This window comes from Mangifera indica, chromosome 12, assembly GCF_011075055.1.
Source record: "Mangifera indica cultivar Alphonso chromosome 12, CATAS_Mindica_2.1, whole genome shotgun sequence".
Taxonomy (NCBI): Eukaryota; Viridiplantae; Streptophyta; class Magnoliopsida; order Sapindales; family Anacardiaceae; genus Mangifera; species Mangifera indica.
The window spans coordinates 199720-219132 of NC_058148.1; the positions used below are offsets into that span (position 1 = coordinate 199720).

The 19413-nt window shown below is 31.6% G+C and overlaps 1 long non-coding RNA gene across 1 annotated transcript; it reads right to left on the reverse strand.

The window, feature by feature from the left end:
* Positions 1 to 3773: 3773 nt before the first annotated feature.
* LOC123192924 lies at positions 3774 to 18426 on the reverse strand. The gene is made up of 2 exons (XR_006496971.1): positions 18172 to 18426; positions 3774 to 5020 (listed from the first exon to the last, which is right to left on the reverse strand). It is a non-coding gene; the product is annotated as an uncharacterized LOC123192924 (long non-coding RNA).
* Between the last annotated feature and the right edge of the window lie 987 nt (positions 18427 to 19413).

The window sequence follows — 19413 nt, forward strand, 5'->3', positions numbered from 1 at the left end:
ACCCTAGGGGTGAAATTAAACTTTTTAAACTTTGAGGATGAGTTTAGTTATCAGTTTTAAAATCTGGAGGGGGGAGATTGTGAAATTTTAAAGTTTTAAGGTTTTAAACAGTAAAATGTCGATTTTACCCCTGCCCCTAACTGAGAAATTGGATGACAGTTTGGTCATGGGTGGGAAAACTGGATTTTCATCTCCCGTGGGTATAAGTTTAAGATAAGCCTAAAACATGGGTGGGAAATAGTCCTTTTCTCATAAGAAAATGATAAAGCCTCAAAACGTCCAATGTTATTTATTTATTTTAATTAAATAAAAGCATAATCAATGTATATCCACATAAAAATTCCAACAAAATATACTCTGATGTTGAGTTTTGAGAATCTCTGCAAGAATTCGTTCAATAATATGCTATTTAGAGAGGATTATAAGACCAAAGATTTTGTTAAGCCATTTAACGTGGTTGATAGTCTGAGGCTGATAGATAATTGTGGTTATGATTCAGTGCTGATCTTATGTTCTTAGCATTGTATAGGTATTCTTGATCATTGGATTAACTTGATATTTGAATTTTACAGACACACATTCCTTTGTTGAGATGGATTCTCTTTGGTTTGTTGACACTTGGGATATTTAATTGAGCTTATTTCAGTCATTTATGCAAAATTTGAATGTTTGTTCTCATTCATGCATGTTTCAGTTAATAATAAGTACCACTTTATTTTTTGATTTCTTGGTGAGGTGTCGCATCATAAATGAAGCCAAAAATTATTCTCTTAATTTTTCTTTCCACGCACTATCTATTCTCACTTTTTGACGTTTTAAAGCTTCTATATGGATATATAAAATCTCGTTGATCTAATAAATGAAATATAATTTTATCTGGAACGAATTTAGATAAATTTGAAGTGAAAGAGTCAGCAAATACAAGTTTGGCCTTCATAACTTGTATAATTACACGTACAATATGCCATTGATCTTAGGGCAAACAAATTTTCAGTCCAAAATTTAATTTTTCCGTTGCTTTTGTGTTGATTAGATGCATGGAAAACCCTACACAGAAGTTTAACGAAACTTATCCATGACTATTGATCTTTCTCGTTTCATCCAATAGCCAACATGCAAAGGAACATATAATAGAAGAAAAAGAAGAGAAAAACACAACAATTTTGATAAACCACAGTTTTTGTTGAATCTTAACCTAAAAAATGAAGATGTTGTTTTTTAATGAAATGTTGCGATTTGGTAGAATTTTCTTTTTAACCAAAATGTATCTTTTGACATGCTGACTTAAGAATATATTTTCTTTTCAACGAAAAAATAAAGCACTCTGTACGCCACTCGCAATCCATCTGTCGATTCAAAGAGAACCCATGCATGAATCCTTAGGTTTGTTTGCTAGCTGAACCAAGCGTTTAGCCCACGTATCAAGCACAACTTAGTCAAAGGTACCGGAAATTTAGGGGTTCAAGGCGGTTGGAGCCGCCGGACGGTTTATAAGATGAAGCTGGAGAAGTCTGTCACAATGTTCGGCAATTATTCTCAATTGGATGGATGTTAATTACTCTCGTATCATGAAGAAGAATTTCAAATTAAAATTGTAAAACTAAATAAATATTATTAATTAAATGTTTTACAATTTATAATATTATAAGATAATTTGAACAAAAATTTGAATACCTTGAGGATTTCTAATCTTATGAAATCATAATTATCCAGAATAGAATAGAATAGAATAGGAATGAAGATTTTAAAGTCATATATTAATTGTTAGGAAAATTTTGGCTTTTCATGAAACATTTCCAAATAAATTCCAAAATGATTCTGGTTCTCTGTCTTTAAAAATGAAGAAGTGTTTAATTAATATATTTATATTTGTATATATATATATATATATATATATATATATATATATATATATATATATATATATATATGATATGATTAAATAATTTTAAATTAATAATAAGATAATTTTTAATTATATGATAATATATCTATATATATATTTTTATATATAATAAAAGAATATATATGATATAGCTCTTAATTCATATCCATCCACAAAGGATATTTTAAGTTGAGGGGTGGTTGAAACTTTTCAAAGGCACTAAATTTGCCAAGTTGTACGGGGTTTGAAATATACTCCCAAATTAAGCAGGGAGCTGCCTTCAACGAACATACAAAAAAAAAAAACAGTCTTTGTCTTTAAAAGTTAATTTCTGTTAAGGTCTCCAATAAGGAAAACAAAAGGGCCCACGGGAGAAAAACAAGACTTTCTTCTTTGTACATTAGCTTTAATTGTGTTTCAAAATTCCAATCACTATTTTGATTAAGACAAGATTTTCAACAAATGGCTGAACAAGAATGGGCCTTTTGTTTTCGTAATTCATTCGTGATAGAATGGTGTCATTTTCTCCATTGCTGTAAGGATAGGCACAAAATGAATTAAACTCAAAAGTTCTTATTTTAAATTTGTTTAAAAAATTGCTTTTAGGGTAGGCGCAAACCGAACAAAATCAAGAATAATTGAACTGAATACCTTTAAACTCAAATTTAGTTTAGTTTAAAAAATAAACAAAATTTTTTGGATTCATAAAATATCATACTTCTTATATATCATAATATTTCATATCTAATTAAACCATAATTAAAATTCTGATCTATTACAATCATTATTAAAGCTGTTGTTTTATATCCCATAATATTATAATTTTTTTTGTAATTATTATTTATTGTTAATTGCTTTACATTCCATAAAGCTAAATTTTTTTTACCATTGTTGTTTATTATTAATTTTTTAATACAATACAGTTAAAATTATGGTTTATGTTATTTTAGACATTTGAAGAGTGTAGTCTAGATAAGCCTGATTCATTTTATATCGCATATTGGTGCAGTGACAATCCTTCAATATTTGTTTGTGTGGTGGGTCCTGAACGGTTTAATTGCAGCTGGGAATGCCTAAGTTGACAGTTTGCTTTGCCCTATAAAAACTGTCGGAAGCTGCCTATCATGCATACAACTCTTGAAGTTTACTAACAATGGTGCTGCTATCGTCAAAAACGCTGAGTAACACAGACATTACGGATAGATTCTCGATGCAAACTAGAAGTCTAAACTTTCTCCCTCCTTTCCCTCCCAGCGAGAATGCTCAAAATCTCTACGTAGAAGATGAAGAAGCGAACGAATGGTGCTTTCGCTTGGTCATCCGGCGTGGACGTTATCCAAAGCCCGTGCTTTCAGCTGGTTGGCGCAGATTTTTTAGGACAAAGGGCCTCCAAAGCAGGTTCAAAGTAGAGTTTTTCAGGGAACGAGATCAAGCTACTGGGGGTTTCAAGTTCAAGATTAGACTCAGTAGACCTGTTCTTCTGTTCAAGGCCGTTATCGGTTATAATTAAGCCTTGCTGTGTAGATTAATAGGAGTTCTGTTATTGAACAAATATTTGTTAAGTTTTTGTTTTCTATTGAGGTCCACTGTGTTTTATTATGATAAGTTGCAATTTTCTTGGGCTTACTGAAGATCTAAGTGGGTTTTTTCATTTAGGGTTTCGACCTCTCACTAGCCTAAAACTGATTTTATAGAGTGTTTCTGAGTGATAGGTTACATAGATGAGCTCAACCCTTCCAACATTATCATCCAGAAACACTTCTTCTCCTTCAGATCTCTTTAATTCTGATTTTTTTTTTTTTTTTTGTAATTAGGTATGTACATTAAACAAAATAACAAAAAAAACAAAAAAAAAAAACAAAGGTCTATCCAAAACCACCCTGGCATCTACAAAAAGATACATCTTGAGTCTTCTAATTGAAATAAACCTTAAAAATAGGACCCAAGAACTTCTAGTATTTCTATCTGATTTTATGGCAAGAGAGAGTTCAAGGAAGCGAAAACATGTACAGTCTCACCCTTGTATTATATTAAACAAACACAAGGACTGAGAATCATGCTGCCTAACAATTAATCCAGCAGCTAACATTACATATATAAAAGCTAAGTTCATGTGTTCCGATAATTCCAAACCGAACCAGCCTCCAAGGCGGAACCAGGCGAGGACAAAGTACCTTAACGGGATATGGCGATCAAGGCAAGACAGAGAAGATATCCATGCACGGCATACCAAGGCAGCAGTCATTATGAGAAAACACTTCCTAGCTTCTCATAAGTAGCCTTCTCCAAGACCAGCCATATATAACATTAAATCCACCTAGGCATCCTCCACCTTACCAACCAAACCCAACAGGAACATAAACAAAACCGGTAATTTCGACTCCAGAACAAAGCTTGCTACCAAGAATAACACACAACTCATTCTATAGATTTATATGCGTCACACGTCATGCACCATTATATTTTAATCAATGCAGCAATATAGATCTAACAGTTATTTTAATCATTGCAACACCACAATTAGACAAAACCGTCCAGCCACTTCCAAAACCCACATGTTCAAGGAGGATAAAACTAACCTAAGGCAGCACCGCACCAACCACCAACAGGAGCGACATAGACCTCCAAAATTTGGATACAAACCTTTGACATCTTCATCTTTCCTTAGGAAATTTTATGTATACCAACTTTCAATCAATTTCAAACACAAGTTCAAATTGATTTGGTTCGGATTTGCGCTATGCATTAGATTATATGTATCAGTGTGCATATAAACATTTTCATAAACACCAACAATCAAACAATTATCTAATGCAACAAATTTACCATTTTGAATTTCATAAACACATTTATAAAATTAATCAATTCATATTTCAATCAAAAGCACATGCTTCTTAATTTGAGAAACATTAGGCACTTCATTGAGATAGGTTGATTATCCCAAACTCTTTTGTTGAATGAAGAATTATTTGATTTGATTTAATGCTTAAATCTTCTTCATTTTGGAGTTGCAACCGACATGAATTTTTCTTTCATCCTTGATATTTAATGAGGTGAACAATCTCCTATTCTCAGTTATATGTCTTAAGCAATGAATGGTTTGATAATTTTTACTCCTTTTGCTATAAGACATACCTACAAAAGAAATTTAATATTTCTTTAGTACCCAAATAAATTTGGGTCTACTTGGGTTAACCTTTAGTGTCCTTTAAAATTCCAAACCTTTCTTATCTTGAATGGTTTGTCATTCTTAATTGGATGTTTTCTATTTGTATGTATAATAAAAGCACAATGTTTGAATTTTAAGTGCAATGAATGAAAATTCTTTAATGATCCATATGATTTTATAAAAGGGTTCCCTTTATTGTAACCTATACCTTCTTTGTTTAATACACTTACTTGAAATGCAAGTGTTGCATCTAGTCTTTTGGTGTCCATCTTGAATTTTTCTAAATTCTCATTTGAGTTAGACAATTTCATTTTTAATGCATCATTTTTATTTTTAAGACTTTGTAACTCATTTGATACTAAAATCTTTTCATTTTTTATCAATTCAAGTTCATTTTTTATTTTAGTATGTTCATTGATGAGATTTTCATGATCATTTTTAATACATGTCAATTATTTTTCTTATAATGATTTGTTTTGTCTAATGACTTTTCCATCTAACCAATAGAAGCTAGCAAAATAGACCTCCAAGATTTGGAACCTTTCACACTCTACAGACACTTGCAATCCACAAACAATGTTAGGAAAATCTGCCCTCCAAGAGCAACTCCACCTATAACACCTATTATCCAATGTTGCCTTAAATATGCAGTTCGATAGCCCAAGCTTTTGAACCATCTCCATTTTCTACAATGATTTCCCAACTTTTATAGATATTTCAACATCAACAATATTCATTTGCATTTGCATTATGATTTCTATCATTTTAGCATTAACAAAACGCATATTATCTATCCGTATATCCATTTGTATTTTGACATATTTATGCCCCTTTTGTCATAAGTCAAATAAGGGAGGAATTGTGATACAAATTAAAACAAGAAGTCAAATTTAACACACCATATCCATAGCAATTCAAAGAACTTCCATTTCCTTAAAAAATCTATCCAATCAACACAATTGCATTATCCAACATAACAACAAAATATCAATATCCATTTCATTTCATAGCCAACGAAGCAATTCAAAAAATTTATTTCAAACATCGGAGTCATTTTCATCAACAAAAGGCTAGTTCAAAAGAATTATTCAAATCAAATACAAAGTAAGATAGAAATGTTCCTCAAAGCATAAAAGTGCATAGAGAAAAAAATTGAAAATGCATGAAAAAGAAATATGCACAGGTGAAACATTTAGTCACGACTGTACATGGTGTCGAATTTAAAAAAAAAAAACTCAACTATGCATGGATGTACACCGACACTTGTGTGGTCTACATCAATGTTTTTGAAAATTTTTTAATATACATGTATAGGTGTATATAACTCATATATGACCATGACAATGTTCAAACTAGCTAACAAGTGACTTAATCTAGTTGAATGAGAGGCATGTATAGTCGTGACTATTAAATTCAGGGTCGTACATCTTGTTACAAATCTTCATGTTCCATTATAAGCATTGATCACATTTCATTACAAGCATTGATCACATTCCCTTTACAAATTTCCTAAGGTCAAGGAAAACAACTAAGCTGATACATTTATATGCTTAAGGACCTTATTTTGTGGGATCAGTATAATCTATAAGTACAATTATAGTTACTTTTCTTGTATTATCATGACCACAATTTTGTATATATTCATTGTACATATTTGTTGAATATATGAATGAGTTTTTCATCTATTATCAATTTTATATGATATCAGATTAGGGTTAAAACTAATTCCAACCAACAAAATAGGTAGAAGAAATCCAAGTCAATGGAAAATGCAGCAACAGTTCATACAATGAGCCAAAAAGATGGATCAAAACAACTACAACAAACATTAAAAGATCTTACTCAGAAATAGTATGACTGATTATTGGCTTTGCTCTGAGAAGATGAACAAATGATGTCTAGCATTTATTTTGTTGGTAATGCTTCCAAACTATTTCTTAAGAAAAATGACTAGATTTTGGATAATTCATCTAATCATATTGTTTCAAATGATGCACTACTGAAAAACAAACAAAAAGTCTTAAAGGGAACCAAAGTAACCTTACCAAATGGAGAAAAGGTTGTTGTTGAAGTAGTTCGGTCCATAAAGATAAGCAAGGATATTTGCTTAAAAGGTGTTTTGCTCATATCACATTTTCATTGCAACTTAATATCCATTCACAAATTAGTTCGAGATTCAAATTGCAGGATAATTTTGTAGATTAACAACTGCATCTTGCAAGACCAAATCAATAAGAGAATAATTAGAGTGGGTGAGATGCATGGGGGCCTATATTACCTTAAAATGAAATGACTTTTTTAAGCCAACACAATGAAGGTAAAGAATGATCTAGAGATTTTACACCAAAGACTCAGTCATGTTCCTTTCCAAAGATTAAAATCAATTTTCAACGTTGGGATATCATGAAACAAAAGCCTTGTGATGCCTGTCATAGAGCCAAACTATAACATCCCTCCCCAAAAGTACTACCCTTTAAAAGAGAAATGTTACAAATTAATATCTGAAGTGTCTATTTTGAAAAACTTTAAAATGAACACATCATTAAAAGCGTTCAAAAATTATTCTGAAAATTCAAAAGCAAACAAAAGATGTATATATCATATATGAAAACTCATCTGAAAACATCTAAGATCATGAAATAATCATGACATACAACTATGTAACTATCAGAAAACTATATCTGAATAAAGCAACAATATCATACGCATGTAACATAAACCATAAATAACATACTCCAGCCCGGATGTATCCTCGCTGACCCAACCTTGCCTTACAACTACCCTGATCACTTATATTTGCAATCATGAAAGGGAAAAAAGTGAGGGATAAGAATACCCAATAAAGGGAAAGAAAGAAATAAACTATCGCCCTTTAAGGGAATAATCTAGCTCATTTTTTAGTAGTTGGGTCACATTTTGTCCCATCTAGTGTCCATTTAATACTTTTTGGAAGTTTACTACAGGGATTCGACACTTCTTTAGGTTTAATCTCTTTTTCTTTCTCTCACTACACCATCTCAGAATTTGAACTGTGCTCTACCACAAGCGGACCCTACTGTGGATCTATGTTTTACTACAGACTTATCCTACTGCCGACATGCCTTACTGCGAATGGTGTAGTGTAAAGTACCCTCTCATAATTCGTAGCATGCATGTATTATCTCTTATTGATCTTGCTTCCATCTAAAACTGAAACTCATGTTTGGATCCTTGCTTTCTCTTTAGGCATGTGGGATACTATTGCATATTCATAACCCACCAGACCATACTCTTGGGATAACCCCTAACTCCTGAGCCCCAAATTTTCTTTCTTTTTTTTCTTTCCTTTCATTTTCTTTTCTTCTTTTATTTTTCCTCCTTTCTTGCCAAAAATTGTAATCACTATTCATTTGGTATGACAATCTTTTTGTTCAAGCAATTTAACTGTCCAAACGGTCTCCAAAACATACAAACTATATATCATTGAAAAAAGGATTCAAAGAGCTCTCCAACGAGCTATAACAGCACACATGATTCATTAGATAAGATAGTCAAAATGAGCTTTCTCCAAAAACTATAACTACTATTTATTTGGTAGGGTAGTCTTTTTGTTCAAATAATTTAGCAGTCCAAACGGTCCTCAAATCATACAAATTATATATCATTGAAAAGAAGATTCAAAGAGCTTTCCAATGAGCTATAACATTACTCATGATTCATCAGATAAGACAATCAAAGTGTGTTTTCTCCAAAAACTATAATTACTATTTATTTAGTAGGGCTGTCTTTTTGTTCAAACAATTTAATAATCCAAACAGTCTCTAAATTATACAAACTATATATCATTGAAAAAAGGATTCAAATAGTTTTCCAAAGAGCTATAACAACACTCATGATTCATTAGATAAAACAATCAAAATGTGAGACGAATTTAGTGGCAAAACTGTAAATAGTTTTTAACTCTCTACCATAAACAAAATCACGCACATAGATATCCCAAATGACAAAACAACATTTCTCAACTTCAAAATCATTATTTATAATATAAAGCAAAGAAACCAAAGACATAAAACATGAAACATACCAAGAATGATTCTACTTACATTGTTTCAAGCTAACACTTACCAAGCTTGCTCCCTTCTCTTTGCCTTACTTGTTTTCTCATCAAGAACCACCTTAAATCAATACCAAAACACACTAACATATTCATATAACATACTACAATATATATAAACATAGGTAAAGGGAAAAGAAAGAGATTTTTTAGTTACCAAGACTTCCAAAAGTGTTTCCTTTTCTCTTCTTTTCTTTTCTTTCTTTACTTTGTCTTTCAAAACCTTTCAAATCATCCCTTTTTTCTTTAAAAACAAAAAAGAAGCATGAAAAAGGCCGAGCTTTCTGGAAAAGATGGGAAAAGAAGATGAAAAATGCCTTTTGGTTTGTCTTTTAGCTCTTAATATATGTACATACATTTTTTGCTTATTATATATATGTCTTTTTGTAGTTTTCTTCTTTTCTTCTTCTTTTTGTTTTGTTTTATGTATTATATATATACATACATTCGAAAATATATATCTATATATACAATGCATCAAAGTAGGGTCAAAAAACATAAATGCCCCTAAAACATATCTGAGGGTATTACACAAACAAATAAGAAAAATGTTTACTTTGAGTAATAATAAATCCAAAGCAAATTTTGATTTGGTTCATTTGGATACATGGGGACCTCATGCAACCTTAACATATATTGGAAGCCTCTTATTTCTTTACAATTGTTGACAATCATTCACAAGGAACTTGGATCTATCTAATGAAAACAAGATCAGAGACACCAATATTTGAGCATTTTTTAAAATTGATTGAAGTTCAATTCAACAAAAATTTTAAGGAGATTTGACCTAATAATGCTACAAAGTTTTACTCTAAAGAGTTTAGATCTTTTCTTCTCAAATAAAGGATAACTTATCAAACATTTTACCACTATACATCATAACAAAATAGTGTCGTTGAAAAGAAGCATAGACATTTGTTAGAGGTTGCTCGAACAATTAGATTTCAATCAAATTTACCAATAAAACTTTGAGGGGAATGTGTCTTGGTTGTTGTACATATAATTAACATCATTCCCACATTGAAATTAAATGACAAGTCTTCTCATGAAATGTTGTTCAATGAAAACCTCACTATAGCCATTTACGAGTCATAGGTTGTTTATGTTATGCATACATCAAACCAAAGCCTTTAGATAAGTTTGCTACATAGGCTAGAAAATGCATTTTACTTGACTATATTCTGGGGAAGACATGTTACAGATTGCTTAGCATCGAAACTAGAAAGATAGTTAAGTCCAAGGATGTCATTTTCTATAAAGGAGTTTTTCTATTTCAGGAAGAAAAAGAAAAGCCACCAAAATCCACGAAATGTTTTACCTATAATTGATTATTGAATATTTTTCCTTTCAAAAGAAAATAGATGGAATTGAGGATTATAATGCTTACATTGCTAAAGAAAAAAACACAAACACAATTATTGAATCAAATAACAACCCAGAAGATGTCATTGATATTGGTAATCATGTTGATAGTGTTCCCAATCGAGAAAGAAATAGACATATTTAAGAAAGAAAATTACCAAAAAAACTAGAGGATTATGTAATAAGTATATCAAGCTCTCATGCCTTCTCCTCCAATAATCCAACATCTAGTCATAATGGTAAATATTCCATTAACCATTCTTTTTGTCACATTAACACTTTGACAGAAAACTTGTTGATCAAACCAAATAGTTTTGAGGAAGTTGTACATGACACCAATTAGTAAAAAGCCATGCGAAAGGAGTTGCAAGCATTTCATAATAATGATATATGGAAATTAGTTCAATTGCCCAAAGGAAAAAAAAAAAACAATTGGTAGTTGATAGGTGTACAAAATTAAATATCAACAAGACAAGTCCATGGAGCGTTATAAAGCCCAACTTGTTGCGAAAGACTATAATCAAGTTAAAGGGCTAGATTACAATAAGACATTTGCCATATTTGCTCAATTTGCAATAGTAAAAGGCATTCTAGTTGTTGTAACAATCAAGGGCTAGGAACTTCACCAACTCAATATAGATAATGTTTTTCTTAAGCGTAACTTATAGGAGGTGTTTGTGAAAGTTCCTCAAAGTCTTGGACCAGTTGAAGACAGTGTTGTTTGCAAGTTGAAAAAATCTCTCTATGGTTTGAAACAAGCTTCGCAATAATAGTTTGGAAAGTTATCATAAGCCTTTCTCACTTATGGTTTTTCCCAAAGTTTTTTTGATAATTCACTATTCTTTATAAATAATGGATATGAAGAACTCCTTGTACTTGTATATGTTGATGATATAATTGTTGCAAGATGCAATCTAACTAGTTGTGGAGCTTTCAAAAGCTACCTTCAAACTTGCTTCAATATCAAGGACTTGGGGCCATTACACTATTTTCTTGGTCTTGAGATATGATGAAATTATGATGAAATCAATATCAACAAATGAAAATATATATATACGACATGGTCAAGAAAGCTAGAATTGGAAGTCCTAAAGTTATTTCCTCGCTTATCTCTCAATAACATTGACTAGTTATAGATAATAGAGAGATTTTACATGATGCCACCATGTATCATTGATTAGTTGGTCAACTGACTTATCTTACATTAACTAAGCCAGACATCACTTATAGTATGCACTTATTTAGTCAATTTCTTTAGACACTGTGGGAACCACACATGGAAATAGCCAAAAAAGTTGTTGTCTATATTAGGAACACATTTGACAGAGGCATCTTTTACTCCATGCAAAATAAGCTTCATCTCTAAGCTTACTGTGATATCGATTGGAGTGCTTGTCGCACTACCCGATGATTTATCATTGGATTCATTAACTTTCTTAGTCAATTCTATATTACTTGGCGATCAAAGAAACAACCCATTATGTCCCTCTTATCCGTTGAAGCTAAATATCAAGCAATGGCAAAAGTAACTAAAGAAACAGTTTAGTTAGCGAATCTCCTTAAGGACATGATTGTGACTATTCTAACACCAGTCAATCTTTTTTGTGATAATAAAGCTGTAATGCATATCGATTCCAATTTTGTGTTTCATGAATGTTGTTATGTTTGTATTCAACATTAAGCCAAATTCCTTCAATTTAGATTTGTTCCACCTAAACAACAGTTAGTAGATATGTTTGCCAAAGCTATTAATACTACTTAATTTCAAAAGACTTTTCAAATTATTGGTTTAAAAAAGCTTGACCTATCATAACTTAAGGGAGGCATATTGGACTATCCAAATAAAGGTTTGTGCAAGCTATGATGTGTAATCATCACATCAAGACTTGAAGGAGGCTATTATAAGTCTTTGCATTCCATTATAAGCATTGATTATATTTCATTAAAATCATTGATCACATTCCTTTTAAAGATTTCCTAAGGTCTAGGAAAACAACTAAGTTGATACATTTATATGGTTAAGGACCTCGTTCTCAAGGATTAGTATAATTTGTAATTATAATTATAGTTGCTTTCTTTTTATTGTCATGACCATAATTTTGTATATATTCATTAAACATATTCATTGAATATATGAACGAGTTTTCATTTATTGTCAATTTTACACATCCTTTAAAAATGAAAATTTTTACTAACTGAAAATAGTTAGAAACAATGATTTTATGCAATGAATTAAAACACCACAAGATACAAACATTTGATATCTTGATCCTTCTTAAGGAATTTTATGTCAACCAAGTATTAACTTATTTCAAGCACTAAGTTTGGATTGATTTGGCTTGGATTTGCATTATGCATTAGATTATATGTATCAATGTGCATACAAACAATTTCATAAACACCAACAATTCAAGCAATTATCTAATGCAACATAGGTACCATATTAAAATCATTCAAACACATTTATACAATCAACTAATACATATTTCAATTAAGAGTGCATGGTTCTTAAATTGGGAACATTAGGCACTTACTTGAGAAAGGTTAATTATCCCAAACTCTTTTTTTTAATGAAAACTTATTCAAATTGATCCAATGCTTAAATCTTGTTTATTTTGGAGTTGTCACCAACACAAATTTTCCTTCTATCCTTGATATTTAATGATGTGAACAATCTCTAGTTCTCGGTTTTATGTCTTATGAAGTTATTAATTTGATAATTTTTGCTCCTTTCGCTACAAGACATGCCTACAAAAGAATTTCAATTTTTTGTTTGGTACCTAAATGGTTTGGGTCCACTTGGGTTGGCCTTTAGTGTCTATTTAGGAGCCAAAACCTTTCTTATTGGAATGGTTTGTCATTCCTAATTAGACATTTTCTAATTGTATGTCCGATAAAGGCAAATTGTTTGCATTTCAAGTGCAATGAATGGGGATTCTTTAATGGCCTATATGATTTTACAAAAAGGTTTTCTTGATTGTAATATAGGTCTTCTTTGTTTAATGCACTTCTTGTTAGGAGCACTCTAATAGCCAAAATCCGACAAGAGCAATGAAAGGAACATTTTATAATTTTTAGACAACACAAAAGTGGTCTAAACTTGGATCCCATTCTAGATAACATCTCACATGAACATGTATTCTTAACCATAGGGTGTTTAAGAATATCATACATGCGTTTGTAAGCTCCACCAATCTTTTCATGAAAAGAAATACACTCTTCAACCAGAGGCAGGGAGGAACTTAGGTATCCACATGAAACTTGAATGGAATAGAGGCTAGAAAATATTCATAGTGGACTACTAGGTTATGCAAACGAGCATGAGTTTATGGGTGATGTGAGTTCACCTTTGTATTTTGGTAAAAATGTGTGAAAAAGGTAAAAAAACGATAACACGTTTCCTTTTATAGACATGCCATGGACAATCATTCAAAATAACAAGAGGAATGGTCTCTAATATTGCATTCCATGAATGGATAAGATTTGGATAAAATATTTAAATTTGAATCAGTGTGAATAGGTGTTCTTGTAAGAGGAATGGTCGTTCATGCTCTTAGTAAAAAGGCCAACTAGGTTTTTCAATCCAAAATAACAAGCCCAATTTAATCACAATTTCACCATAACCTATAAACTTTAGGATCATTATGCTTTGGTCCCTAAGACCTCCCAAGATTCAAAACACTCAATTTAGTGTCTAGACCATATCCATCTTGAATAATCTTATGCCTCCTAGTCCAAAATAATTTTTTATATGTGTGCAACTCATAAACTCTCTATTGAACTAACAATATTTAAATTTAGATTGAATCCAAATATAAACCAAGATTGGCCTTTAGCAAGATATCACGACTACCTAATCAACAGAGTGTTAGTAAACAACTTTAAAGTCTTGTCAACTTTACGGTTGTATACAATGTGATCCTTTTATTAATGGATATCTCTCAAGGCTAAGACGCAGATACCTGCATATCTCTGTAAGTCCTTAATATTAATTAATATCTATTAATGATTGAACAATTTTGATCAGACTACAACCCAATCCCATTATGGTCACAAATACAAGTCATCATCGATGTCTTTTAGTATTCTCATAAAAGATATTTTTTTCTATACTCAGGAACAAAGTATCCTTTATCAATTTATCATAGTCTCTATATAGATCTCGATATGATCAACTATCACCTTTATGGTTATCCCTTTTATGGTGGTATGTCAGGTGACATCAAACCATAACGGTCCTTGTACAAGATGATGTAGCAACCTTAAGTCAAAAGATCACATACACAAATGAGTTAAAAGATTTATTCCATAGACATTGAAGTAACCATCTATATGGAAATCCTTAATTGGGTTAGTTCGATGGATAAGTCTACAACATGCACCCATATATTGCATTAAGCCATGAGTTGATAGCTTCGACACTAGGAACTGATCATTACCTTTCAATGGAATTGTTTAATACTATGATAATTTCATTATTTTTATTTGTGCCCTTAATCAATGTAACATTGGGATTAGGGATTGTAACACTCACATGTATGACCAAGAATATTCTAGTCTTTTCACTTTGTTTGCATCCATTTATGTTTATTTGATTAAGTGTTTGTAGAAATTGAGATACATGACCATGTGGGTAGGCCACACATCCATGTATATTATGGCAAGGGGTAAAATAGTCTTTTTTTATGTGATTTGTAAAATTTGGCTAAGTCTAAGAGGTATGCACACTCATGTATAGTGGTGCACATGTCTATGTATAGTTAGTGCGTTTGAATTTTAAATAAGGAGCAGTTTCACGATGTTTTCAAAAACTGTCATTATTGAATAATAGAACACACACCTGTGCATGAACAGTGCACACCTGTGTGTCATTAATTTTAGTGAAAATAAAAAAAGTCCAAACGTGTTTGGTTGGACATGTTTCACAAGACTTATCAAAAGTAGAGGGTTTGAGATGTTTGTAAAAGCTTTTAGGAGTTGAGAAACGCATGAGAATCATAGGAATTTACCTTGCCACATGAAGGTTTTGCATTCAAACTTTAGAAGAAAGGTAAGTAATGTGACCTTTTAATTTCGGTTCTTGTTTGATTGAGTTTGATGTTCTTTGGATGGTGGTGGTGGTGGTGGTGGACAAATTAGGGATAAAAAATACTTGTACATCTAGTTATTTCATATCTATGAATTATGAGTGATGAATTCTTATTCTATTAATGTATATGTCTATGAAGTTTTAGACATTGATAAGTATTGATTTCTATGTACATAGATTATTGCATCTTGATCATTAGTTACGGTAATTTGACTATTGTTTTGGATGGTGAATAAGTGGATTAAATTAAGGTTTGATGAGCTGTAATTGTGAAATATTGTTTAGAGTAAGTGTGACTATTGATTGCATGAAACAAAACCCATAAGTTGTTAATTGATACCAATATGATGATTTGAGATCGCAATAAGGCATGTTAAGGTGTTTAGAAGTTTACTGGAATGGATTGATTTAAGTACATAGTACAGTAGTGGCTTAAAAATGGTGATTCTGGTGGAGTCGTTTTCTAGAATTTTTTTCTTACCTCATACGCCTAAGTTCACTCGACATACGGTTGTGTGCTTTTGGGGGAAATTTTCCCTATATAGGTTAATGCTATAGGTGTGTTAAATTGGGGATGGATTCACGCTCGTGTAAAATGAGACACATGACCATGTATCATACCTTAATTAATGTACCTGTGTATAAGTCATGCATGACCTTGTGTTAGGGGAGAGTACACCCTCGTGCATGATGGACACACTCTCGTGTATAGTTAGGGGAAATGAGGAAGAACGTGAGTAAGTTAATAATACTTTATATGAATATAGAAATGACTAATATACCCTTAAAAAGAGGAATTAGAGGGAAATATAAGTTAAGGCCTTAACAAAGACTATACTTTATAAATTGATTAAGTATGTGTTTGACTATGCATATGACAACATGAAAGGAATATTGGGGTGTCTGACTACGTGGACCACGAAACGGGCTCAGACCGGAGCAATTTTGAGTTGAAACCACCGATAATGTACCATGAGAATCTTATCACCAAGTTGTGTGTAACATGGATTCGTCACAAGTTATGTGCAGTGTGATGTATCACCAAGCTATGCATTGTGATTATGTCACTAAGTTATGTGCAATGTGACTATGAAATAATAGGGTTAGTCTGTGTGACCTTAACCCTAAGCCTGACTAACACGTGTATAGGGTACACCATATAGAAGACATCAGAGATGTCATGTTTTTTTATCAAACATCTGGGACATCAACATATATTATTAGATATGAGTCATCGGGATGGCACTAATAGTGATATTAGACACAGGGTCGAGTTAGTTGGTTGAGCATTTGGGATACCAGAGCAACATATGAAAAACCACAACATGGATAGATATAAGACACTTGGGAAATATTATATGATATTGTGTTATTTGCTTACCTACTTATTGAGTGTGTTTCACTCATCGTGTTCCCTTGTGCTTTTGCAAGTAGATTCATTAAGTATGAGGGCAGCAGTGGAGGTAGTAGGTCAGCTCGAGATGTTGCATGAGACTAGGGGCTATTTCGTTATGGTTTAATTACATTACTATCTATGTTACTCATGTATTGACTATGGATTTGGATTTATGTGAACTTGTTCTTTTCAAAAAAATTGTCTTTTGGTGCCTACCTTGAATTTTTCTAAAATCTTATTTGAGTTTGACAATTTCTTCTTTAATGCATCACTTTTACTTTTGAGACTTTATGACTCACTTGATACTAAAATTTTTTCCTTGTTTATCAATTCAAGTTTGTTTTTCATTTGAGTATGTTTATTGATAAAATTTTCATGATCATTTCTAATATATGTCAATTGTTTTCTTAATGACTTGTTTTTAGCACACATGTATTTGCATTCATCCATTAGACAGTCAAATGTTTCTTATAATTCAATAAATGACTAAGAGTTAGAATCACATACCTCTTTTACCGTTTCACTAATGGCTATGAAGCATAAATTTGCTATTTCATTTTCCCACTCACTTCGTTACTTGAGTTATCGCTTCCACTCTAAGTGCTCGCAAGTACCTTTTTTTTTAACCTCTTATTCTCTTTACCTATCATGAGTTAATAATACTCTTGTCAGATGTGGCTGATTTTCTGGCATTCGTAGTAAATGATATTATTGTCACTATCCTCTTCATACTTTGATCTCATGAAGTTATTTCCTTTGCTTCTTGAAAAAAAAAATTGTTGAATTTTCTTACAAGAAGACTTACATCTTCCTCATTCATTAAGGAATCTCTTCTTCTTTGTCCACCTGCAAGGCCTTTTTGGTTTAATTTCCTTTCTCTTTATCTCATAGGTCAATAAACTTCCAGTAAGCTCACCTATATCTATATTGTTAAAATCTTTTGAATCTCAAAGAGCGATCACCTTTATGTTCATGTTGGTGATATTCACTCGGTTTAACGTCTCTCTGGACAGAAAAAATGAAATAAATTATTAGCTGATGAAAATCCCATGTGAATATATCTGAAGAGTTCCATATTATTTGGGTGCATATGGGCAACAAATCGAAGCTAGAAAATGCTAATTAATTATATGCTTATTTCTAAAATTGGGAAAAAAATGGAAAAGCAGCAACTGACCTCAAAAACATGCACGAGAAGGATTGAACTGAAGATATCATCTGCAAGAAGAAAGATGAATCAAAATATGCCGAAGCCTAGAAGGAGAGACCTATCGTCCTTTCGTTTAATTAAAGTCGTTGTGGTTCGTATTGCAGTTTTTCCACGCCTATCGTCCTTAAAGAAAATTCACGTTTTCTCATTGGCCAATTACAAGAACAGGTGGATCCCAATGGATAGCTTTTGCTGAAAACCCAACCTGAGATCTGCTTTTTCTTTTTTTAATTTCTGATTAGACTTCTATCATCATCACTGTTTAACCTTCTAACAGAATTATTTATTCACCAATAATCCTGCGGTGATACAGTATAATAACTCGAGTGAATAAGGTATTATGATTTTAATTCAAACTCAAACTCACATCAATAAATGGGAAATTATCAAAAATAGTCAAAATATTCTCTCACTAAGTAAAAATGCTCAAAATTACTATTTTAAGCAAAAATATCTAAATTCACTATTCTTAAGCAAAAATACCCATGACTTTTTTTAAAATGTCAAAATTACCCTTCCCCGCATTTATATAAATCCTCCTCACTCACTATGAGGGGTTAAATGAAATTTTATTAAAATTAGGAGGTATTTTGATATTTTACATTATAAGGGCATTTTGATATTTCTTTATTATTTCATAACTTTTTCTAAAATGTCAAAATTACCCTTCCTCTCATCTATATAAACTCTCATCACTCACTTTTATTACACACACTTCTCATATCACTCAAACACTCACTCTCACTTTCATTTTTATTCAAGATTAATTAATGGGGATTCGTTCGGACTGAAGAAGTTCGTATTTTTGAATTCGACTCGAAAAAAGACTATTCATCAAAAAAATGTATTTATACCAATCTTAGCCTAAAACTTAATTTTATTTCTTAAGTTAGTTTTTATGTTGTAATATAGGGGCAAAATGGATGTTTAACAAATATGGGAGGTTAAATGTAATTTTAGATAAATATAGGGGGTTTTTGGATATTTTATATTATAAAGGCATTTTGATATTTCTTTATTGTTTCATAACTTTTTCTAAAATATCAAAATTACCCTTCCCCTCTTCTATATAAACCCTCCTCACTCACTTTTATTACACACACTTCTCATATCACTCAAACACTCACTCTCTCGCTTTCATTTTTATTCAAGATCAATTAGTGGGGATTCGTTCGGACCGAAGAAGTTCGTATTTCTGAATTCGATTCG